General features: G+C 38.4%; 1 protein-coding gene across 1 annotated transcript in view; it reads left to right on the top strand.

Moving 5' to 3' along the window:
• Positions 1-23: 23 nt before the first annotated feature.
• Positions 24-25,759, top strand: part of HHLA2 (HHLA2 member of B7 family) — a 128,742-nt gene continuing 103,006 nt past the window's right edge. The window contains 1 exon segment of the mRNA XM_072965684.1: positions 24-178. The gene's annotated coding sequence lies outside the window, so the exon portion shown is untranslated.

Genomic DNA, 25,759 nt, shown 5'->3' with positions numbered 1-25,759 from the left:
GCGTGGAGGGAAGCGGCCGAGGACTTTCTGCAGGCTTTTCGGGTCGTCGTTAGCAGTGTTGAGGAATTCGGGCCGGTGGTTACCACGGGCCCCGAGCCGGCGTCTGAGTCAGCTGGTAGCCGTTTGAAACCTTAAAGAGAGAAAGACGCGCAGTGTTGAAGGCTACGCTACCTCACTGGTATCTTTTTTATTTTCTTCTCAAAATTGAAAGTTTTCACAATTGTAAAGATAGTCGATATCGTAGGTTTCTCTTTACCTCAGAAACTTTCCAGTGAGAGTTTTCGTATTTTTCTTAATCTTTCTCTCACTGAGGAATGCTGTATTTGATTTAACAGTATATTGTAACATTTGGAGTGTTAATAATTCCCCCTGTTGCTCCAGGGCTAGGAAAGGAGTTGTTGGTTGGGGGTGGGTGGGGCGGGAGAAGAGCAGAGGATGAGCAGAAAGGAGGCATGGGGTAGAATTTGTTCTGCCTCAGAAACAAGGATCCTAAAGTCACACCCTATTGCTTAATCTGTTTCAAGCCCCTTATGTGCAGTATAAAGTTTTGGGGTTCCTTGTTAAAAATCAACAAAGTAATGGAGATAATCTTGAAAGAGATTTCCCTGTGCCATGGCGCTAAGTGTGGCTAAAGACAGTGTCACTACTGCACTCTGCAGCTATTGAGCTGGAAAATACAAGAAAGGGAACATAATTGACAACAACTTCACAGTTTTCACAAAAGGCTTGTGTATCAAGCGGTTTTCTTATCAGCTACATAGAAAATGAAGTAAGTGGTAGCAGCTGGAGGTTTCCTGGGAGAAGAAAATTTGTGGCAAGAGGTTGAACATGGGTTTGTATTTGTGATTTTTGATCGATCACAGATATCCTGTATCTGCTACTAGAGAACATAGAAGAAGCCCATTTTTTTGACGTAGCAGAAGTTTGAAATTTATCTGCAATATTTTTGTTAGAAAAATGGGCAGAGGAACACTTTCCAGTTTAATATTAGTCTAGACCTAACCTGTTTCTGATATCAGTAAAGGGTCAAAGAGACAAATCAGAAGGGAAAATATCTTTTTCAATTTATCAAAGAAGTACATAAAATAACTGATTTATGTAGAAAATAACCCAAAGGGGAAGGCCACTGAGAACTGTTTTTTAAATAACATTGTTTGCCTACTATAAGTCATCAACAGCTGCTTTTAGTAAAAGTGACTGGGAAAATTGACCCTACCCCACTGCCAAATTGTTTTCTTTGCCTCCTTAGAACCGTTTCTTCCCCATACATCCCAACTGCAGCCACCGCACATGTGGGGGAGGGATATTGTATGTCTGTGTAACTTTCAGAGTACAAGGTTGATACCTAGCTTTTTAGGATTGAAAGAAAAATGGAAGCTCACATATATGCTTTATGGTCCTTGATTAATCAACAAGCAACCTGTGGCTTTTTAAATGACTGTCAGAAAGGTGTCAGACTTTCCAAGTATATTGATAACTATCAGGGAGATGTTCACTTGAAGATATTCTGACATTCTCAGAAAGTTATATGTAGCACTCAGGATGAAATAGTCAAACATTGTTTTTTGGCTGATGAGAAACCCTCCAACAACATGTGTATTTTGATTGGGGGAAAAAAAACAACAGCTCTCCCAGAGCCTAGCCATTTCCTTCCCAGGTACAATACTACTGTAGCCTGACTTGAAAACCATATGAAGAATATTTTTTTCCCCTTAACTGTGAGAAGAAAAAAGATGAAAACAAAGTGTCCCCTAGTAACTGGCACAGAAAAAATGAAAGAAATAAAGGAAAAGCCACTTGTTCAACACTGCATGTTTTTGCACAGAAAAAAGATGGGAAAAAAACACTGAAACTTCATTTTTAAAAGCCTTAGGGATTATTTCTGCTGAATCTTTACCTACAATAATTTATTTACCCATGATAGTTTAATGCTTCCAAAGGTCTTTTCCCTGATGGAAGTAGTTTCCTACATGTGTGTAAGGTTACACTCTAAAACCCTCTTCCAACTGTCTCAGTCACTTAGGGGCTTTGGGGTTCATTTGGGTTAGTATTTTTGCAGGACTAGCTCTTTGGTTGACTCAGGAGTTAAATAAGAGCTTGAGGATAATGGAATGTTGAGACATTTTTATACTTCCTTTTAAGAATCTTAAAGATTTATCCCTGGCTCTGTGTTGACCACTATTAATAGCCAGGCTTCTGACTTTGACTTTTATCTCTTGCAAACTATCTGTGAAATGACAGGAGGTAATTTTTAACATCCCTAAGATATTTCTGAGAATGGGCTAATCTGAAAGCTGAACAGCATTCCAATTTAAAGTGATTTAAGGTAAGTGGATTTCCCTGAAAGATGGTGAGTAAGGCTGCAGATGTAAAGGAGGTAGGTTCAAAAATGGAGGAAGGCTTTCCAGCTGCATTTCCAATATAAGAACAAGCCCTCCAAGAAGATTGGGCAGGCTTAAAGAATAAACAAAGCTGTTTTGTGGCTTGGTACCACTAATTTGGGATGTTAAAAACTTAGGAAACCACAAATTGAATACAACTTCCTTAACCTGATAGAAAGTATCTCCCACAAATTTAGAAAGAAAAAAGTGATATTTAAATGTGAAGTATTAGAGGCAAAGCCTCTTAAAGTCAATAACAAGGTGAAGATGTCTACTCTTCAAAACTGTACTAGAGATCAGATCCAGTACAGTGAGACAAAAAATTGGGGTTAAGTATAGCAGAAGAAGAAACTGTTGCAGGTGTACGATTGAGTGAAGATCCAAAAGAATCCACAGACAGCTCAGCAAGGTTGCCATATACAAGATGCAAACTAAAGAAAACTTACTTGAAAATGAAAAACAAACCATATATAGCACCCAGGAATAAGTCTATCATTATGATCACAGAATCATTGTTAAACTTTACTGAAAGTCATGGAAAATCCAAATAGGGATATAATAATCATGAATAAAAAAAAACAATTATTTTTACCCTAAACATAAACTCAGTGTAGTTTCAACTAAAATTCCAAGAGCTCTGATATGAAAATTTATATAGGAGTAAATTTATGTAGGAGTAAATAAAGAAGGATGAGGAAGGAATCATATCAGATAGTAAATTTCCTAGGGAAAGTATATCTTAAAGCAGTGACATCACAGGAATAAATAGAAAATAGCCTAGAAACAGGTGAGAGTTTATATGGAAATTCAGTGTATAACAAAGTTGGTGTTACCAACCAGTGGAGACAGATAAGCTATTCAGTAAGTGCTGTTGAAGTCATGGGTTATCTGCATGGAAACAAAATTATACCTCTGAATTCCAGCACGTAAATTCCAGATGGATTGAGGATATAAATGTGAAATATTTGTAGGATGGTTAGCAGGAAGCAAATTAGAGTATCTTTAATTTCAATGTAAGGAAGGATTTCTTGATGGAAATAAAGAACAAATTTTAAAGAAAAGAGAAACCCATCAGAATTTAAGAAATTAGATACAAAAGAGGACTCTGTAAACAGTGAAGAAAGAAGGTGACTTGTGACCCGCTTAATGTCAATGTCCAGGATACGCAGATAATAGATCATTGCAAGGCCTCTGTGCCATGTTGCAGGATTTTAGATGTTTTCTCCTAGGTCAGGATTTTTCAGCCTTAGCACTATTGACATTTTAGGCTGGATAATCCTTTGTTGTTGGGGCTTCTCTGTGCATTGTAAGATTTTAACAGCATCCCTGGCCTCTACCCACTAGATGCCAGTAGCACCCACCTATAATTGTAACAGCCAAAAATATCTCTAGACATTGCCAACCAGCCCCTGGGTGACAAGATCACACCTGGTTGAGAACCACTGCTCTAGATGCATAGGTTGAAATAGCAAATGCCGTTATAAGGACCAGGAATGTAAAGGTAAATGAGTGATTGAGTGATGTGTGTACCTGGTGTGGGGAGGGACTATGGTGAACTAGAAAACTCACACACCATCTCAAGAAAGGGACTTTTTTGTCCTGCAGGATTTCTGCTCAGTTTTGCCATGTTGTGTGATTTTGCAAGGATCTGAACTTGGATTTGTATGTCATTGTGAGATCCTAATGCCTTTGAGGGTGACCTTTCTACACAGAATGTTATTTCAGGGGCTCCTTTAGTTGCTAAATATATTTGATTTATTAATGCACTAAAGGTCAAAATTGAGGAGCCTTATTCTTTTGATATTCAAATTTTATTCAATTTGTAAATGTAGTAAATTTGTTATAGTCAAGTTTAAGGAGGGGATTTACAACTTAAATTCCTATAGAAGTTTTAGGCTGTTCCTAAACTTATTATATTATTTTAATATTGTCTGACAGATTATTCCAGATACTATAAAATCTCCTGAATCTAAAAAGTAAAAACTGGGAGAGGAGGGAAATAAATTCTATTCAGTATTCCAATACTGTTTGTAAAGATAGATTTCAAGGTAAAACCAAAAGTCTAAATCAGTTACTCAACTGTATATTGTAAACTAGAATCACAAGTCAATCTGTTCCTTTAATAGGCTAAATTTTCAAGCGTTAAATACTTAGTATCAAATAGGCACACACTATTCTTTAACAAAATTATTACTACTGTAGGTTTGACTTTATCATTACTTAGTGTTGCAGTTTTCCAGGATTAATATATACTCACCCACCTGGAAACCAGTCATCATCCTCTGAACCTGTGAAATTTCCTATCCAGTGTGCCAAGAGATCCTGGGCCAGAGGTCCAAGAGATTCTTGCCCAAAACACCAGTAGGACACACTAAGTCCTAACTTGCTGTAACAAACACCCTAACTTAGAAAGGAAAGTGAGTGGTTTTGTAACCCATTCCCCTGGATTTACTTTGTTTTCTAGTTCTTCTGTACTAATGGAAGTCTTCTAGCTCCCCCAAGATGGTAGTTAAGTACTTGAGCTAACTTTGGCTCTCAGGGTAGGTAAATGTCATCCAATTATATTGTACATATTTTAAGGCTTGACTTTGCTCCACAGTCTCATTTTCTTAGGGAAGAAACAAAGTATGTACGTGATCTGAGTTCAGTTTACTGCCTCTGTGTAATGGGGATGATTGTTGAAGGCTTTTAAGTAGAGTTGTGTGTGTTGTGGGAAGTGGTGTGAAAGATGATTAAATTTGCATCTTAGAGTGTTCTGGCAATATTGAAGAGAAGGACAGTAGGAAGCTGAAAATCGATTCAAATGGCAATATTAATAGTCAGGTGAGAGATGTCCTGAACTGGGATGAGGAGCAATTAGAATAGTGAAAAAATGATTGTTAGGTATCAGGAAGGATATTCAATAGAACATAGTGGATTCAACAGAACAGGTACCATGATATGTTCTCTGGGGCACAAATGGCACCACAGAATGCCCCACTTGGGGCAGGAAAACCGACCTTTATACCCCTTTCTCCCTGGGTCATTGGCTGTGGGCTGTCCCAGACATCACTGGGTGAGGTGGCTTCTATTGGCCAAGGGTAATTTTCTGGAGAAAGATGGAGCTGTGAACACTGAGCAGCCAATACTCATAGCAGCTGGTGTATGTGGACATCAGCCTGGGTGAAAAGGGATCTGGGCAGGCACTGGCAGCTTTTACTACAATAAGTGACATTAAAATGCAACACTTCCAAATTTCTTATGTGGGATGTGTACTGAAGTAGTGAAGATGGTCTTAAACCAAGATTTTTTTTTAAGTCTGATGAAGATTGATTAGCTATAGTATATACTATCAGATGGGAAAATAGATAAGTAACTGCAAATATTGAAACATTCAGTCTAGTTTCTTGATAAGAGTTCTATTTCATCATATATATTAGTAACACTTAATTTGATACATATTGGGTACTAACAAGAAAGATTGATCCAATTTGTCAGAGTTTTGAAGATTAAATAGAAATAGGTTTATTCTCTGAAATCTAGATTGAGAAGATTCAATTTATTTTACAGCCTGGGGCAGCATTTTTCCAAGGAAAAATTAAATTCAAGACAGAGTAAATTACAAACATCATAAGAATCTTTCCTAATGGGAGTCCCTAGAGCCTAGTAAAACCAAATTTTCTACATTTTACATTTTCATGGTACAACTCTGCATCTCAGTGCACAATACACCAGGCTTTCTGACAGCCTGGTTTTCAAATGGTTATTGGCACCTTGTCTTGAGTTTTGGAACCCATTGCTCAAACCATTACATGGTCATAAAACATTATATCCAAACACCTTATTTTTATTCCTGGCTATTTAGCAGAGGTAATTTCCTACTCCAAACCTTCATATTTTGCTTCATGAATAGAACAAGTAATCCATTCTGCCTTTGCATCTAGTGAGATTGCGACAATGAGAGAACTTTTTTCCTTCCTTTCTGAAGGTGTGAATGTGAAACCCCAACTAATAGACCCAGAGATCAGTGTTTTGCTTTTGACAGCCACAGAGTATTTTCTAGATTTTTTTTTGCACAGCAGATACTTCAGTACATGTAATGTGTTAGGCACTATTCTCGGGCATGATGATACAAAGACTGATGAGCCTGGTCTCTGTGCTCAAATAGCTCATACTCCATTGTGGGATACAAGAGAGAATTGGCAGGTGCAACCTAGGGTACAGAGAAGTACAGTGTATTTTGGTAGAAGGCTCTCCAGACTTCTTTAATCCTACTCTTCCACAAGCCAAAGTCAGTTGTGCCTCCTCTGGAGCCCCATGGCTTATGATGATTTCTCTCTCTGGAGTCCCATTTGTCTCTGAGGCTGTGAAGGGTTGGGAAGAATTATGAGAAATTAGTAAGAGAATTAATATGATTGAGATAGTTTCTCACCTGGAGAGCCAAACTTCAGAGCAAAGGTGATGGCTCCTCTCCTTTGTGTCTATTTTGGGGGCTGATGCCCTTTAGCCTTTTGCTTAAAGGTGCAGGGGGGGCATGAGCTGACTCTATTTCGGAACTTTGGCAAGGGGTCCGCCATATACAGTCAAATATTTCCAGAATCTGGAGAAGAGCATGCGCTTGTGGCCCATTCACCAAGAATTCAAATTGAAATGTGTTTAAGTGCCTTCTAAAGAACTCATCCCAATATAGCCCTGAATCAAGAGCATAAACCAAAAACTCTTTTTATGACTTTCTAACAACTTATTTTCAAATAAGTCTTTGTGTTTGGCCTGCATGCCCAAAATACATTTTAAAAAGTTGTGGCTACAGGGTTCAAAGGAATGCTCATAAACTCGGTATGAGACTTTTCTTCCTTCTCCCCAGTACCCCAAAGCAGAGAATGGATTTGTCATAGTAACTTTCTGAGGAAGAATAGACAATTGAGAACATGTAGACTGTGTGGTTGCCTAAGCCCCCAGAAAGAAAGGGAGATGGTCCCCACAGCTCCGCCGTCGAGCAGGAATTGATGGTTCCCCTTCATACCGTAGAGCTGTGAGAGAATGGCTAGCCATCTACCAGCCCATTCCCTGTTCCTGTGAAATGGTTATACTTATTTGGTCTATTTCCAGATTTCAGACTTTGAACAGACTTCTCTTTGCTTATCCTCATGCCTGTGAAAAAAAACTTGTTTTTGTTTTTGTTTTTGAAGCTTTAAAACAAGATTTACTCTCAGGTAGGGCATCCCCCTCCTCTAATTCTCTCAGCTGTCTTGATTACGATAGAGCCTTCTTCCAGATGAGCTCCAAATTTATTTAATGTTAAAATGTGTACTCTCACAGTATTTTTGTAATATTGAGTTTATCATCCAGGAATACAGCATATACTCTATTTGAATCTCTTAGTGGGTTAAAAAGTTCTGTGGAAAACTGTTTTCAATTTTTAAATTGACAGCTAATTTTAAAACAAATTCTTGCTGTTCTCCTTACGCTGTTCAGTTAGCACTGTTGAGTATGGAAACTCCATATTTTACTTTCTGAAGGCAAGGACAGACTGTTACACGGCAAAAGATCTGAATCTCCTCAGCCTCTTGCAGGAAGAATAATACTTCTGAAATGGGAGGCCAGAGCTTTTATGAGTAAAAATGCCCCAGAGGATCTTGCTCTTTCAAAGGAAACACCGAGTCCTTTCATAAAATAAAAAGAAAAAGTCTTTATTCTTGCTTGGAATACAATGACAGCTTCCTTATATTTTCCCCTGCACGTCTGGTCCGCTCGCACACTTTTGTCTGCATTGCTCCCAGAGTAATCTTTCTAAAATGCAAATATGGACACATCATTGTCCTGCCTGGCATCCTTACATGATGCCCCGCTTTAGGACAAATCTGTACTTCTCAGCCTGCTATACAAGCCTCCAGGGACATATCTGGGCTTTGTGGGGCCTAAATCTTATGCAGTTTGGGAGCAGGGATCCTTTTTAATAAAAATAAATATAAAATTTTGAATTCAGAATGAGCTACAGGGTCTTAGATAATTCAAGGGGTGATGTTCTTTGGGACATACATTTTACTAATTTCCTGGGTGTCTGCCTCTACAAAGGGAATTGTTTCATCATCTCAAATGAGTAAAGGTTACCAAGCTAATAAATAATGGCTAAGAAAAAGTATCCAATAAATTAAAGTTGAAAAAAATTTTTTCCTCTACCCTTCTAGATTCTTTGATTGAGGCCCTGCAAATTAGACTGACAAAAGATAGACTAACAAGAGAAAAATAAACAGTTTATTAACTTGTGCAGTGAACGTACATGCAGGATAAACTCAGTGATGAATAAATCAATGGGGTGGTTAGAACTTGGGCTTGTGCAGTATTTTAATGAAGAACAGTAAATGTGTAGAGAAGAGACAGGACAAAGGAAAAGGGCTTTAAGCTTCCAAGGTATATACATGGGGGGAACCAGTGGAAGATAAAGGTTATTTGGATAAGGCATGTTATGGTAGATTACTCAGTGCTGTCTCTGGGCTGGTGAGTCTCCAGTGATTCAAGAGTCTAAGTTTGGTTTTAGGAAAATGTCAAGGATGGCAAAGAGCTTTTTTTGGCACCTGCTATTTTTCAACTGTCTTCAGCTCAAGAGAATTCTTATGCCAAAGTGGCATATTTTGATGTGTTGTGTTCCTGTCCCCTACAGCTGAGAGATCACTGACTAGAATTCAAGACCCAGTAGCTGAATGTGGCCAGGATGATTCTTCTAATATGAGACAGATATTTCAAGCCCTTTTAATAGTCACCACAATGAGGAGACTGTTAAGTGCATAGTTATCATAGTAGGTTATTTTAAATTGGTTCAAGTTTGACCCTAAAATTGCTAAATTAAACAAAGTTAAATTACTTCCCTGTGATTTGAGATTGCAACTCTCTACCTGGTAGTAACTGACTTTCTTCATTAATCCTTAACCACCTAGTTGAAATATTTAACAGTCTTCTTGTCTGGCTGAGCTACCAATTTTTCATTGGTGACCTAAATAATATTGTAATGATATTTTAATAGTGGCTGATTGGACTCTTTATCTCTTCTGCCTTTGTCTGGCTTTGTAGTCAGTGCCACCAAAGTCATGCTAATGACACCTCTGATGAACTCTTACTCACACCAGATGATGGTTCTAGCTTCTTCTCAGCTGGGACTGGAGAGGGTGGAGTGATGAGAACTGTTGCACACACTCTCATTGTTTCTTACCCCATGTGACCATCCTCTCCTCACTCTGTAAATTCAGTTCATCCCCTCTGTTTCCTCTAGAGCCTCCTTTTAAAGATGGCAATGATTTCTTATTCTTTAGGTGACTTTTCTCTAAAGCACTTCTGTTAGAGTCTTCCAAGAATCAGAGGTTGAAATGTGATTAGACATGCAATCTCATTTATAGGCTGTATGCCTGGGATGGAACATGGGAAGGGAGCTGGCAAAGACTGAGTCAGCAGTAAGGTCTTGGTACAGGACTGGCCCCAAGTGAAGAATAAAGGGAAGACAATTTGGGTAGAAATGTTCACTTTTCACCACCAGTCAGTCTAAGGGCCTCAGTCAGAGATGGCAGCCTTTTGTATCACCCTGTGTATGGGTAGAGTGAATATTCCCAGATTTGGAATATGTTGCCTCTGAAAGCTGAAGAGACCTATGTGTTTTGTGTCCTTCTTTGTGTGAGGAGTTCAGGATACAGTGATTTGTCTTTTACTTTGGAGCAAGTCCCAACATGCCTCTGATCACTGGGTTCTCAAAACTTCACTGAGGGGACTTGCACCTGAATCTGCTCTCTCACCCTCTAGAGTACATGCATCTTACCCAGGCCTCCATCATGCTAGCCAACTCTTGCTCAATCATCATTATATCATGGATGTAATGGGTAGGTGTGATGTTCTGCGGGATGTCCTGAAGGTCTAGATCCCTTTGTACTAGTACAGAGGACAGGAGAGTTAACATAGCCCTGAGGGAAAATTCTAAATGAAGTTGTGTCCATCCAAGTGAATGCAAACTTTCTAGTTCTCTTTCCTGACTGAGATTGAATAGAATACATTCACTAGGTTAATGGCTGTGTATTGTGTACCTGATGCCATATTAATTTGCTCTATCAGCCATACCATGCCTGGTATAGAAGCTACAATCTAGGATACACCTTGGTTGACATTGTGACAGTCTACAGACATTCTCCAGGAGCTGTCTGGCTTTTGAAGGGGCCAGAATGTCAAATTAAATGGAGATAGGGTATAGTCCACCATTCCTGCATCTTCAGATTTAATGTTGGTATTCACCTTTGCCACACCGCTCCATGGGATATGGTAGTGTTTTTGTTTTACTGTCTTGAGAGGCAGTTTCAGAGGTTTCCATTTGACTGTCCCCACTGATAGGTTTTACTCCAGAGACCAGGACATAGTGTGGAGATTGCGCCAGCTGCTAAGTGTATCAACTCAAATCACACATACAGGCACTCTGTTGTCGTGGTACACACTTGGCCTTGGTGTGGCAGAGTCCTTCCTCCTAGAACCCCAGCCCATTCTTTAGTCAAAGGGTTACAGATGTGAAAATCTGGTCTGGGAACTGAGCAAGTGATCATGACTGTGCTGGGCAAGCACTTTCAGCATCCTGCTCCTCTGTTCTTTATTTGATTGTAATGTTAAGCACCACCCTTGTTAGCTGCCTTTTTTTTTTTTTTTTTTTTTTTTTTGCCCCTAGAGACATCATGCTCTACTAACCGTCTCTACAATTCCCTGTGGGTCAAGCAGCCTCAGCTGCCCTGCCCTCTGGTCTTGCCAGTCATTACGATAATTACAGCTTCCTGGCTCCTGACAGACAAGTCCTGCCATCTGGCCTTGGTTACTTAAAGCCCCTTCATCTCCATGGATGTTAAGCAGCCCAGCTATGCAAGTGCTTCTTGCATTAACATCCCTGGCTGGTAGCAGAAGGCCACCTCAGACTTTAGTAGAGGTGCTGGGGCCCCTCTCATCAGTGCGTTCCTGGTGGTGGTGGTGAACGGTGTGCTCTCTGCACCCTCCTGTAGAACTCCATCTCTGGTGGGTCTTTGGCTTTAGGTACCCATCCCACATGCCCACTTTCCTCAGCTACTTAATTCCTTCATCTGCCTCCTATTTGGGCAACTTCTTTATTGAGAGTTAGCTAGGCTTCTAAGGAGCTTCCCTAGCTATAAGTTTACCTATCCTGTTGGGGTATTAAATCCTGGGTCTGGATAAAGTGTCCCTAAGTCAACGAATTCTTGCTTATTCAGTTGTGTATTCTTCCTCACTGATCAAGCACTTTCAAAATCCACTTTCAGGAGTAATTTCCTGGCTCCTACTAGTATATCTCAGCTCATTCATATATATAATTGTTTATGTGCATAGTCTCTTTCTTCCCTTATAAGGCCCAGCAGCCCATCTCTAGCTGGGTTAAGCTGGGATTTCTTGTTGGCCTGGCAGCCAGGAGAGATGGCAGGCGTAGCCTGTGTGGGTATCATCTATTGCCTTGACAGGGTGAAAATTCTGCTGTGCTAGGAGATGCTACAGAGATGCTGGTTCTTACTGGGGAGGGGTGTGTTGCCTTTGCAACCCCAAGGGTCTGGAAGGTTGCAGAGTTGACATCCTCAGGACATCCACTCAGATGTCCCTATACTATTTCAGGGTTCTAGGTTTTCCCCACTAGGGCCCTGACTTTCACACAACTGACCTGCCTTGGCTGAGGATTAATATGTCTCTGGAGCTCTGGGACTTTTTCAAGTCTTCAGCCTGCTGTTCAACTGTGTCGGCTCTTCTGGCAGAAGACAGGCCTGTTTGTAAGCTACCACCCAGGCCCTCTGGCTCTGCTGTTTAGCTGCTAACTAATGGTTTACAGCCCTCATTTCCCATAATCTCTGCAGAATGTCAATACAACTTAGCAGTAACCAGCCAACCCCTCTATCTTTGTAAGCATTGCTCTCCTCCAAATGTTTCAAATGCCAGTATCATCCCTACCTGTCACAGCATTCGCCTCCACTGGAATATTTTCCAGAGAGCATTTACCAAGGCCATCAAGAATGCACTGGTGAGAGGTTACTGAAATCTAGCAATTCAGCTACTGTCTTCTGCCAGAAGCTGTGTGTATTCCACCTACAAAGCCAGACAGTGCCCTCCCTCTGCCTGGTGGTAGACGAGCTAGTACCACACCCCTGTCTTCCTGCATGCTTTTGCTCATACCACTAATGTTTGTCTGTCTGGGTCCTGTAAAATCAGACACCAAGACTGGGTTAAACATAAAGGGATTTTACTAGAGAAAATGCCCATGTGATGAGGGAGATGGAAAAGTCTGCAAGAGCTGTCGGAACAAGGGCAAGTCTGACTGCCAGTGAGGAAGAGATGGAAAGTTGAAAGCGTGTCATTACAGTCTTAGGAAGGCTCAGCAAGGCGTCAAGGAATCCAGCCAAGATCACCTGTCAGAGAAGGCCTCCTGCAGAACTCAGTTATTGCCTGGAAGCAGCCCTTGGGTGCATTGCCTCTGTTCAGATAGTGGTTTTTCAGGTTGCAGCTGTTGAAGCCTCTGGTCAATTCTGTTCATTCGCATGGCCACCACAGCTTAATCAGTGTTCTAGTTGCTATTTATGGATAACAAGATACAACAAAATTTTGCAGCTTAAGACCTCATTCTATTTGTAGTGTTAAAGAAAAACCAAAATGGAGGCCACAGTTTGAATATACCCCTAGATCAAACATTCATAGCCACATAACCAGAACTTAAGCTGTCCTGGTTTCCTTGAAATGCTGACTCTGATTTTAAACAAATCTTAAGCTAGCTTCATATCAGGGTGAACTTACAGCTTCCTAGCCAATCATCTACAAATTAGTGAGCTTATATAGTGCTGTCACCCTAAAACAAATAAAAGTTTCTAGTAAACCAGTCACAGTAGAAAACAACGTACAGTTTACCTTTGAACAACGTGGGTTTAAACTGTGTGGGTCCATTTATACGTGCATTTTTTTTCAATACTAAGTATAGTACTGCATGGTTGGTTGAATCCAAGGATGCTGAACTGCAGAAAGAGAGAGCCTGTGAATTTGAAGAAACCATGTATAGAGAAGGCTGACTATAAGTTACATGCAGATTTTCCACTGCGCTGAGACAGGTGCTCCTAACCCTAGGGCTGTTCAAGAATCAACTGTATGTTCTCATTCATGCTTTGTAAACTGAACTGTAACTGCTGAGACCTGAACTTCGTATCACTTTTGAAGTCTCTCTGTTTATGAACAATTTTTCTTGCTTGGTAAAGTATTTATATTAAGTAAAGCTCTCTGAATTTTCTTTTGATAGTATATTCTGTGGGCCAGGAACTCAAATACAGCATATCAAGCATGGCTTGTCTTTTCTCTATAATGTTTCGGGCACTAGGTAGGAAGACTGGAAGTCTGGGGCAGCTTGGTGTTCAGGGGCTGGATTCCTCTGAAGGCTAATTCACTCATGACAGGTACCTGGGCTGGGATGGTGTGACGATGAGGACTGCCCACTAGAGTGCCTACACATGGCCTCTCCATGCGGCTTGACTTTTATAACAGGATGACCTCTGGGTAGTCAGGCATCTTACAGTTTGGCTTAGGGCTCCAAGTGTAAGTGTTGTAACAGTGAACAAGGAACATCTTTTCTGATCCAACATCTGCTGTATTGTAGCCCACTCAGTCTCATGGGGAAGGGACAACCCCTCCCCCCTTTAGATGGGAAGAGTGACATAGTTTTGTGGCCTTTTTTTAAAAACCACCACAGCAGGGTAACAGGATCCTGCAAGGAAGGCTGCAGAAAACCTGCAGCTTTGTTGCCATCACTAGCTTCCTGGATTTATACTCCTAACACATTTCAACTTGGATTATAATTGCCTGTTTACTTCTGTTTCGGTCTTCCTTGTTCTCCTGCACCTGCCACACAGGTGCTTAATAGGCATTCAATTAACTGTTCTTCCCTTAAACCTACTTTGGGAGCAAAACTATGTAGGACAATAAAATTACAAGTTCATTTGGTTCAAGTTGTACTGTAAGAGTTAAGTTTTCTTTTCTCCTTCATCTGAATTAAATCCAGGTTGATGAAAACCTGGAATTATCCAAATAACAAACTTCAGGGAGCTTTTTCAAGATTCTCCCTTTGTCTGAGGTGATTGGTAAACATTTCAACTCCAGTCTGACATACAATTCCAAAATAATAAAATCCTAACTTGCCTCCCCAAATGGCCTTTCTAACCAGGGAATTGGGGAACTGAGTTCTTATCCAAAGGTAATTAAATGATCTTAATAGGTAACTAATTAAGAACTTCTTAAGGACCTTCTCAGTACATTCAATGCAATGTTTACTGCAGTAAGAGAACTATCAGAGGCTTGGGAAGAGCGACAGGCCTTTGTCCTGAAGGACATCCAGAACAATTCTTTAACCTTCCCCTACTTACATCTCCCTTTAAAAATATTACCAAAAAGTAAATGAAGAATATTAGATAATAAAATGGATTAAAGTATTTAATGTTTATCTGCACAGTGGTTAAAATGCAACGTAACAGAAGAAGCAAGAGGGAAATAAATGAGACCACACCAAAATACATCTTATGGCTGTGTGTCAAATTGTCCCTGAGTTTGTTTAATCTCTATGTGATTTATACATGAAGAGCTAGCTAATTTGTGATATTGTTTGGAGAACTCAGAGGTATCAGATTGAAGGCAGTTTTTCCAAACTAAAATGAGTTGGGGAGATAAGAAAATCCGCCATTTAAAATAAATTGGCTCAGGGACTAGCTAAAACTCAGTACAAAGCTCTGTCACGAATGCAATCCTTATTGGAAACTTAGCTTTGACTTATTTTAGTCTTCTGCAGCAATAGATATCATTTATTTATAAATTTGATTTTGCTTGTGACAATTTGCATAGCTTGGTAACTTAGGAAATGTACTGAATTCTAAAGAGAAAACAAAGATCCATTGAAATGAGAAAAACAGCTTTCCTACCAATCCATACTTTTCATTATGGATTTGATAAAGCAATAGGTTTACCTTGAGTTATACAGAATCTAATTATTGAACTAGGGCCTGTCTTTCTTGAAGACTGGTAGGATTATACTTTATCTTTCTTAAAGTCCCCTTGCTTTTTATAGTCAGACTGGAATAGACAAAATGGACTGCTGTCTCCATGGTCTGTCTATCTCACTTCTGACAGGCCTGTTTAAAGACTATGTCTGCAGGGATGGGAGATAGTTCTCTAACTTTGCTTTAGCATAAACCGCTGCTGGGTTGAAAGCTTAAATGATAATGAAAAGTACCATGAATCCAGAAAGGTCTGTTTGGGTAGTTATATCCTGATTAGAGATCCATTCTAAAAGTCACAGAGAGAGGGAGAGGAGGGCACCTATGTTTGATGTCAATTAAGGCAACAAAACTAAAGAGGAGGTTCTTTTAGTTTGAGAAATGAGTTGAACTTACCTGAGTCTTAAGATAATCATTCAATATACATCAATAAGACATGTGTTTTATAATACCGTTCTGTCATTGGTAGTTTCTGGCTATAAAGTCAAGGTAATTCAGGATTAACCCTTATAGATACCAAAGCTAACATTTAGTGAGCATCTTCTTAGATGTGTAGGGTTCATGATCCTAGCTATTAAAAACTAGTTCACTAAATGGCGGTTATACTTCTGTTCTGCAGACGCCCATCCTCCAGCCGAAAGGGATGTTTTGATTTCCTGTGTTTGAATGGAGCCTGTACATCTCTGTGTTTAAATTCTCCACAGTTGAATCTGATATGCAGCTAGTAGCTATATCATCCCTCCAGAAAAGTTACTGCTTCTATCTTGCATCATGTAGCTATGGATAAAAATTCAGAACTACCTCCTTTCTTTTTCAGGAAATACTGCTTGTTGGATTAACTACATTACCCTGTGCTGTTTTGCAATGTGAATGTTCCCTTAGTTATCACTTCGCTCTGTCCACCTTGAGCTTCAACTTCCTATCAGTACTGTTCTACCATACAATGAAGGTTTTGTCCTTTATGAAGAAGGAAAAAAAACCAAAATTAAGCAGTTCTGCCTCTTTTCACTGGATGATTTTTTTAATCCTGTTCTTCAAGCATTAGCATCTATCCTGTCTTTATTGCTTTTTCTTTTGAAAGCTTAATTTCGACTTCCTGATGCAGTCCTTTCTTATTTTTTTTGTTATACACCTGTTCCCTGAAACTGTAATTTGAGTTGTGGAATTTATGTACATGTTTTCCTTTTTTCTTTCCCTCTGTTACCTCCCGGATGATTAAGGAGCCAGGGTTTAGTTTGAGCCTCCTGTCAGGCCTGAACTGCCTTTCACAACAATAGACTGTCTGGCATTTGAATGAATGCTCTCCCTGCTTTGAAATAAACCTTCCTAATATCTGGCATACTTTTCAAAATGTACTTGACATTCTTTTCTTTGATTGTAATAGATTCTGAAGGTGTTTTCACGTCCTCCCGAAGTTTCTATTACTTCTACTTCTAAAAGCATTAATTTATGTTGATCAGAGTGAAATTAATTCAATGGGAACAAATACTTCTAAAAAAAGGATCTTCTTAAAAATCCTGCTTCATTCTTTTCAGAAGTATTTGTCAGGCAAATCAAGACTTTTGGAGTACAAATTTCCCCCACTATCTGAAATTAGAATGTTCTGTTAAGCTCTGTGTAAGCTGAAATGATGTAAAGCAAAGAAGCAATTACCTTAGGACATATCTTGCTAATGGATGCACAAAATAAATTGAGATAAGACACAGATGCTCAGAGACACAGTTCAAAGCTATGGCAGCTTGATGCAGACGCTGAGTGTAGTTCCGGGGAAGCTTGGCGGGGCCCCTCTTCGTTGCTCGGGGCACATGCTGTCTCTTTAACAGCTCCCTGCAAAACAAACACTGAATGCTATTTTTGCTTTTTGCCTTTTTTTCGTAAAAGCCAGAATCCTCTTTAGGTATCTTTCCATTAGCGAAAATAGATACTAATGTAGGTAGTTTGTAAAAGTGAAGTGGTGTAAAGCAAACTTTTGAAAAGTGGGGGATGCCTGTATGTTCTTTTTCTTAGTGTCCCCTCTACAGGAAACATTCCTCTATCAATGGTCAACTTAGATGAAGTTTTATGTAAATAGAATTTTTCTATTACTTTTTACAATAGAAAAAAATTGGAACCAGCTGGTATGTCCAGTGGTACATAGTTAATATTCCATGGTATATAAGGGCTCTTATTTAGGCAATGCTGAAAAAGATGTTTTAAGATATTTCATGACATGGAAAAATACTCATGCAATCAAAAAGTAGATTTGAAAATTGCATATAAACAGTATAATATCAGTCCTAAAAATATATGCATATAAAAATAAGATTAATCATGTTAGTTATCCTGTAATGATGATTGCATTATCTGTTTCTTATAAAAGAATTTCCAGACTCTAGTCATACATGCTTTGAAAATAAGGAAAAGTTAATAGACCATTTTAAAAAAATCATATATACACGTCTGTTAATGGATGTCTACTTAGTTGGGGTTCTGTCTCTTTTACACCTCGTTTTATAATCTAATAATCACTTACCAAGTTTAATACAGGGGCAGAAGAAACAGTTACTTGCTAATAATTGTTCTGATTCTTTTCTCCTTCATGATAGCTAGCATTTGAGTGCTTACTATGTGCTTAGGCATAGTGTCAAGGTTTTTAAGCACACAGTGTTTTATGTATCAAATTTAGATACTACCTAGCTTAAGCCTCAAAAGGAATTTAGTGTTTTATAGATAAGGACACTGAAGGTCAGACTGTCCAAGGTCACACAGTTGATATGTGGTAAGCTGTATCCGGTTCAAGGTCTCTAATGACAAAGCCTGTAATCTTTCTACTATAAGTTGAACATTACCATGCTTCTTCCATAGTGCTTGGATAATAATTTAGCAGAATTGTTTGGCTAATACAACGTAGCTTGTCCATTGCCCTGCTTTTCAATTAGATTTTTTAAATTAAATTAAACTTAATTTTAAGATAATTGTGGATTCATACACAGTAGTAAGAAACAATCCATAGAGATCCTTTGTACCCTTTACCTAATATACGTCAGTGGTATCATCTTGCAAAACCGTGGTACAGTATTATCATCAGGATATTGACATTGACACAGTCAAGATACATCACAACAGGGATCTCTGACATTGAACTTTTGTAGCCACATCCACCCCGCTCCCACCCCACTTAACCTCTGGCATTTGCAGAAGTGTTCTCTGTTTACATAATTTGTCATTTAAAGAAAAGTTATAAAAATAGAATCAAACAGTATGGAACCTCTTGGAACTAGTGTTTAAACCCAGCATACTTCTCTGGAGATGTCATCCTGGTTGTTGTTTGTATCAATAGTTGATGCCTTTTTATTGCTGAGTAGTTTTCCATGGTATGAATATACCACAGTTTGTTTAACCATTCACCCATTGAAGGCTATGTGTTTTTCTAGTTTTTGACTATTACAAATAAAGCTGCTAAGAACATAAGTTTTCATTTTTCTGGGATAAATGCTAGGGGTACAATAGTTGAGTCATATGGTAATTATGTGTTTAGTTTTTAAAGAAATTACTGAACTGTCTTCTGGACTGGCTGTGCCATTTTGCATTCCCATTGGCAATGTATGAGTGATTTTGTTTCTCCATATCCTCACCATTGTTTGGAGTTGTCATTTAAAAAATTTTTTTTAATTATCATTTAAATGTTTTATTTTTAATTTTTTAAATTAAAAAATTTTTATTGTGATAGATGTGTAGTGATTATCTCATTGTAGTTTTAATTTGCATTTTCCTAATGTCTAGTGATGTTGAACTTTTTTTCATGTGCTTTTTTGCTATCTACAGATCTCTAATTAAATGTCTCATGTCTTTTGTCCATTTTCTTTTGGATTCCTTGCTTTTTTTTCTTTAACTATTGAGCTTTGAAAGTGCTTCATATATTTTAGATACTAGTCCTTTGCCGGATATATGGCTTACAAATATTTCCTCTCAGTCTATAGTTTTTCTTTTCATTCTCTTAACAATGTCTTTCACAAAATAAAAGTTTAAATTTTTGATGAAAAATTTATAATTTTCTATATTTTTTATAATTATAAATTTATAATTTTTTCCTTTTATGGATCATGCTTTTAGTATCAAATCTCAGAACTTTTTGCCTAGCTCTAGTTACTAAAGATTTTCTCTTAATTTTTTTCTAAGACTTTTACAGTTTTACATTTTATACCTAAGTTCAGGCTAATTTTCTGCCTCAGTCCTAGAATCAACCATTCTAGTATTTCCTGTCTGAGTCCTAGAATCAGCCATTTCTCCAAGGGACCCTGGTTCCTTTTTCTGAAGAATGGTATTTTTTGTCTAACTCCAATTTGTGTGCCCAATGCACAGTGAAGCCAAACAAATCAAAACACTGAAGTTTGGAGTAGACAGGTTTATTGCAGGGCCAACCAAGGAGAACAGGGCAGCTCATTCTCAAAAGACCCGAAACTCCTATCGGTTTTGGGGAAGAGTTCTTATAGGCAAAATTTGGGGGGAGATCTGCAGGGTGTGTGACCTTCCTTTGATTGCTTGGTGGTGAGGTAATAGGGTGGTGTTCCAGGAATCTCAGTCATTAGCCTTCTGATTCCAACTAGTATAGGGTTCACTTGTTAGAGCTCAGCCTGAAGTTACCATCCTCCACCTAGGTGGGGGCTTTAGTTCCTGTAGAAGAACTAGATATGTATCAAATTGTTATGCACATCCACCCCAAGGAGGAACCAGGATCAGGCTGCATGCTGCACTATTGTTTGTTTCTTCATTCCCTCACTCTCCTAATTAGTAACTGTTTGAACCTACCCTCTGGAACTCAGGTCTAGGAGGCTGAAACCTTTTTCCTACAAACAGAAATGGTGGACATGGAGAGGCCTTTGTACTTGGAAGGGCCACACAGGGTGCTGTTCTGTTTCAGTATTAGAAACCAAGATCTAGGCAATAGGTGTATGTGTTGTTACTGTGATTTCATTGATGTCAGGTCCTGTCAGCCTACAGAACAAGGAAATAGGTGTTATACTAATTCATATACTAAAACTTGCATGTACATAGCTGAAAGTATTTTTATATGTAACCATCTGGATCTATAATTAAGGTAAACCTGAGTTCATATTTGTTGCCAAAACTTGGCCTCCATACCCTGATTACTGAATTGAGACTAGAGGACAGAGTTTTGATTGAAGCAGAAAAGGAAACTTTGTTTCTTTGCCAGGCAAAGGAGGTCACAGTGGCTAATGCCTCCAAGACTGTGAGCCTGCTGGGGAAAGAAAGTAGGGAGTTTCATAGTAAAAGTTCAAGAACTCAAGGGGAAGTGCTGGTTTCTATAGAGATCATGCCCAGGGTAACAGATTGTTGCATAGTTCTTCTTGTTTTTGTAGACTCAATTGGTCCCCTTCCTTCTGCTAGGTATGATGTTTTCCCCCTACTTTGGAAATCTAATATTCTTGTGCCTGGCACAAAGGGTGCTTAGGAAATGAGTCTGTGGAAAAGTGCTCTAGAGAAAAACTTGTGCAATTTAAAGTCAGGTTGGTAAATGCTTCTAGCATTTTAGGCAGGCTGAAGCCTGGGACCTCTTGCTGCAGTGTTTGCGTAGGCTGGGACCTGCACCTCAAACAACAGGATGCAAAAAACCACAAGGGACCAATAAATAACTGTGTGCATGCACATTTGGGGCAGTTATGAAAAAGATACAGAAAACAGAAACCTAACTGCCATTTCTGAGATACTGGGAAAAAAGCAGGGCACTGAGCATGATCCCCGCATGCAGCACCAGAAGGGGGTTGAGCAGACCACCCAAGCCTCCCTTCTCTCCAGCCTAACTCTGGTTGGCAAGAACATGAGAAAAGCCACTTAAACTATTATACGATTAAGCAGTTACAAATACCATATGGTCACTAATGACAGTAGGGTCCTTCTCAGTTACATACTGATGCCTCCAACTCTAATCCATTATCATATGGATCGTTCTAGCTTCCTTCCCTTGCTTATCTGTAAATTCCCAACAGTGAGAAAACTAGCTCCTATCATCTGCCATCTATTTACTTAATTGCTCAATTCCAGTATACATATATAGTCGTATCAGAATTGTTAATCTGTACCCCAATGGGAAACAACTTTATTAATGAGAGTACAGTGCTCATGTACAGTTTCTTTTGCTATAGTGTTAGAGACTCCACTCATTTCCAGAGTTAATTTGCTCAGCACCCTTTTCCCCACCCCCTTCAGCAAAGTTATGTCATATATTTGTTGTACAATTAGATTGTTTTGTCACAGTTTGCATTCCATTCTGGAATCCCCTAACCTTCTAAATGATTTTTTTTATTTGCATGCATTCATGCTATGAAGTTCTGTGGGTTTTGACAAATGCATGATTTAATGTAGCTACAATTACATTCCTATACAGAATGCATGCCTTAAAAATATTTCCTGTACTTCACCTATTCAACTGTCCCTCTTTCCCCTCCTTCCTGAAAAACACTGATCTTTTTACAGTCTCTATGGTTATATCTTTTCCAGAATGTCATATGATCGAAATCATGTAGTATATAACTTTCTCTGACTGGCTTCTTTCATTTTGTAATATGCATTTAAAATTAATCCATATTCTTTCCTCCTTGACAGCTCATTTTTTTAATAGCTGACTAATATTCCATTGGGTGGTTGTACCATAGTTTGTTTATCCATTCACTTATTTTAGAATATCTTGGTTGGTTTTAGTTTTTTGTGACTATGAATAAAGTTGCAATAAACATTCATGTGCAGATTTTTGTGTGGACATACATTTTCATATAAGTTGAGTAAATATCTAGAAGTATGCTTGCTGGATTATGTGGTAATCCATATTTAGCTTTGTTAGAAAATTCTAAACTTTCTTCTAAAGTGACTATATCTTTTTTGCACTCCCATCAGCCATGTATAAGAGTTCCTGTTGCTCTGCATCATCACCAGCAAATAGGATTCTCAGTTTAAAAAAAATTGATTATAGATGTGTAGTAATAAATTATATTTTTATTCTTAAAAATATACTGGAAGACAGGTTATTTTGCAATGCAGAAGAATTAAAGGCAATGGTACCATTCAAAGACACTGCTAAACACAGGCTTTGCCTCCTTCTCACAGAATTGACCTCACTGCTAAGGAATTTGCTTTAAGACACAGGAGAGCCTATGTTTGTAAACATTCCCTAAAATCCATGATTCTCAGCCCTATCAGACCCACTGTGCCCTTACAACAAATGTTTGTAATGCCTTCTTTTCTGTGCCAAAATGAAATTAATCAGTAATATAACCTAACTATGTGGTTTTAAAAAATCAATATAATGTCCTGTCACATACAGGAGAAATTTTAAAAATTAAAAATAAATTATATATTCAGGCATGTAAATATTCAGTCATAAATATATTAAAAGACAATGAAGTAGTCAGGTATTAGTACCTTTGTGAGTAAGTGAGGAGATCAGAAGTCATTCTGTACAAGGCATACAGGGAAGTTGAAGCAGTGGTGTGAGTGGGCACTAGAATAAAATCTAGTGTCACTCTTGTGCATAATTGAAAGAGAGCTTATTTATATGTAATGGAAAGGAATGACCCCAGTTGATATAGGAATAATATGCCAAGATAAATTAGACTGTTGAAGTGAAAACAATGGGGATGTATGATGCTTGCAAATGAGCTCAGTATTAGAAGTATGGTGTTAAAATTTCTTATGTTGTGACATGGGCTATTTGTTAGTGACAAAGTGTCATGTCTCCTCCTATTTTGCAATCCTATTACATGTTGGAACATATGTTCAGTCTCAGCTAAAACAGCCTAGGAGGCTGTATTCTTCAGGAAGCAATAGGGACTACAAAATAGATTGGAGGAAAAAATATAAAGAGGCTATTGTGAAATTATATGATAAACCATAAGGGCCAATATTGTAGTAAGAGCTGAAAACAGGCAACCCCCAAATAATTTCAGTGCTGTTTTCACAATATAAATTTTTGTCCTTGTACTACAAAAAATAATGTAAGAATGTGAAAATTTAAAAACATTTTTATAATGAAATGTAGTGTTCTGCTAGGTTAATAATATTTGGCATCAAATCACAAGAGTAGCTCCAAAGGTATAATATCTGCCTTGTTGTTTTTGCAATAATTGCATTTCTATACTGAAACCATTTTTAACTAATATGAACTTTAAAATGCTATGTAACATTGAGTAGATAGAAAGTAAATTATTCAATAGTTTTAAAATAGTCTTTATTCCATTTAAGCTTGTCTCTCTATAACATTCCTCTCTTAAATAATGTTGACTTTTTGCAAGAATATATGGAAAGTCTTTTTAGTATCTCATCGACTAAAGTATCATTAGTTTGTACTTATTGTGGGTTTAGCACCCTTGGATATTAAAATATGTTCAGGAAGATTCTCCCTGTGTGGGATTGTCCTGTGTATTTTTTGAGTATCTAACATCCTTGGCCTGGAACCACTAAATGCTTGAGCCTTCATGCCTCTGTCCCCAGTCATCAGGTAAGCAAAAATGCTCCCATGTTTCCAAGATGTACTCTCACCTGTAGTACTTGCCTTGTTGAGAACCTCAATTAAATCTATGTTTCCTAACCTTTCATGAGGAATATTGTAAGTTTCAACTGCTTGAGCCTTTAGAGTGAAGTCTAGACAAACAGATTCTGTAATGATTTCCTGATGACTGGAGTGGCCGCCATGTGTTTGATGAAATGGGAGTTTCAGAACTGAGTTCAAATGGTAAATGTCAGATTTTGCAAAGGTGGGTATAAAAAGTGCCCTTGAGGGGTAAACTGGCTATTATTAGAGAAGAAAGCTAGGTCAGAAACTAAATTTGCTCATTCTGTTGTTGTTGCTTTTTAGTCCATAAAACTGGATTGGGACATGAGAACCAAGAAAAAAACGTCAACTAGCCTGCAAGTGTGTACTATGTACCAGGAGCTCTATTGATACTTCCAAACCTCATCTTCATAAAAACTCTCTGAGGAGGTTGTACTGTTCTCAATCAATTCTCATGTAGTAGAGGAAACTGGGGTTCTGAGAAATTATGTAACTTTTCCTACCTTGGTTGAAAAGCAGAATCTTACAAAAAGAGGAAGAAGAAGAAAAGTTTATGTTGGAAATGGAATGGATTGGCTTATGCATGCTGTTGAATGGGCAAGCAGCTTTGCTATGTGAGAGAGATCAATGTTTGGGGAGAAACAGAAAGCCTTTGTGAGATGTAGGTCCAGGAACTCTGTACTCCTAACCTGATCTAAGGTTTTTCCAGGTGGTTTGAACATACAACTGTTGTACTTTGTTTCCTATGGGCAGGAACAAAACACACCACCCAAGGTTTGGGCTTTTTGATTCAGGTCTAGCGGTGGCTAAACTCCCATTAAATAATGTGGCCTGTGATTGTGCAGTAATTAAACATTTCAAATTGAAAGATGGAAGAAGTTCCCCTTAGCTGAGATTAAAGATTCAATTCAGGTGAAATGTGTTACTTTCTGAGAGCTGATGGATAGAAAATCTCTAAATGTTTATTTTATGTGCCACTCTTGGCAAGATCTACATTTAAATCAGTGGGTCTTATGCTTTAATTCTGAAGTCTCAAAGGTAGTGTTTGGAACACACTCCTACAAGCCTGTGAGGGCCAATTGTTAAATTTTCAGTTTTGCCATCTGTTTGTTAAATGGTTGAAATCAACTGTGATGGCAATGTTTACATCACAAAATCAGAAAACCTTACAAATCAAGTAAGTCCCTACTCCCTGCTTCTAGAATTGTTTTTAACTTTTTACTAATTTTTAAACATTATATCAGTCTACTAGTGTTTAAGGGTTGTAAAATGATTCAGCCATGGCCATTGGCATTTACTTGTGCCCGAGGGTATCTTTCTGTTGCTTACAATCATTGGCCATATGACAACTACTGAAAAAATTACTTGTTCCTTTGACATAACTCATTTTCAGTTGGAATGAAGAAAGTAACAAACTTACTTATTTGGATGTAGCTCTCTATTGCAGATAGTGGTAATAATCATGTTGTGGCCATTCCATTCCAATTATTTCCCTTCATCCTCATTCTTTACTCCCATTGCCTTCTGCTGTCATTGGCAAACATTCTAATCAATGTAATGTCTGTACTTCTGAATGTGTTCTTATAAAATGTATACTGTTCTGCAGACATACATTAATTTACAGAAATGGTTTATCTCAGTCTATTTTATGTTATTTCATACCTTTTACACCCAGAACGAGTTTTAAGGATTCTTAATTTGACTATGTTGTACCCGGTTGTCCTCTGGAAAGACTTCACTAGGCACTTTCCCATCAATGATTCTTGAGAATCCCCATGTTCCTACATTCTTGCCAATACTTAACAGTTATCCAACTTACT

Source organism: Vicugna pacos, chromosome 1 (assembly GCF_048564905.1).
Source record: "Vicugna pacos chromosome 1, VicPac4, whole genome shotgun sequence".
Taxonomy (NCBI): Eukaryota; Metazoa; Chordata; class Mammalia; order Artiodactyla; family Camelidae; genus Vicugna; species Vicugna pacos.
This window is presented reverse-complemented; position numbering and strand designations above follow the sequence as displayed.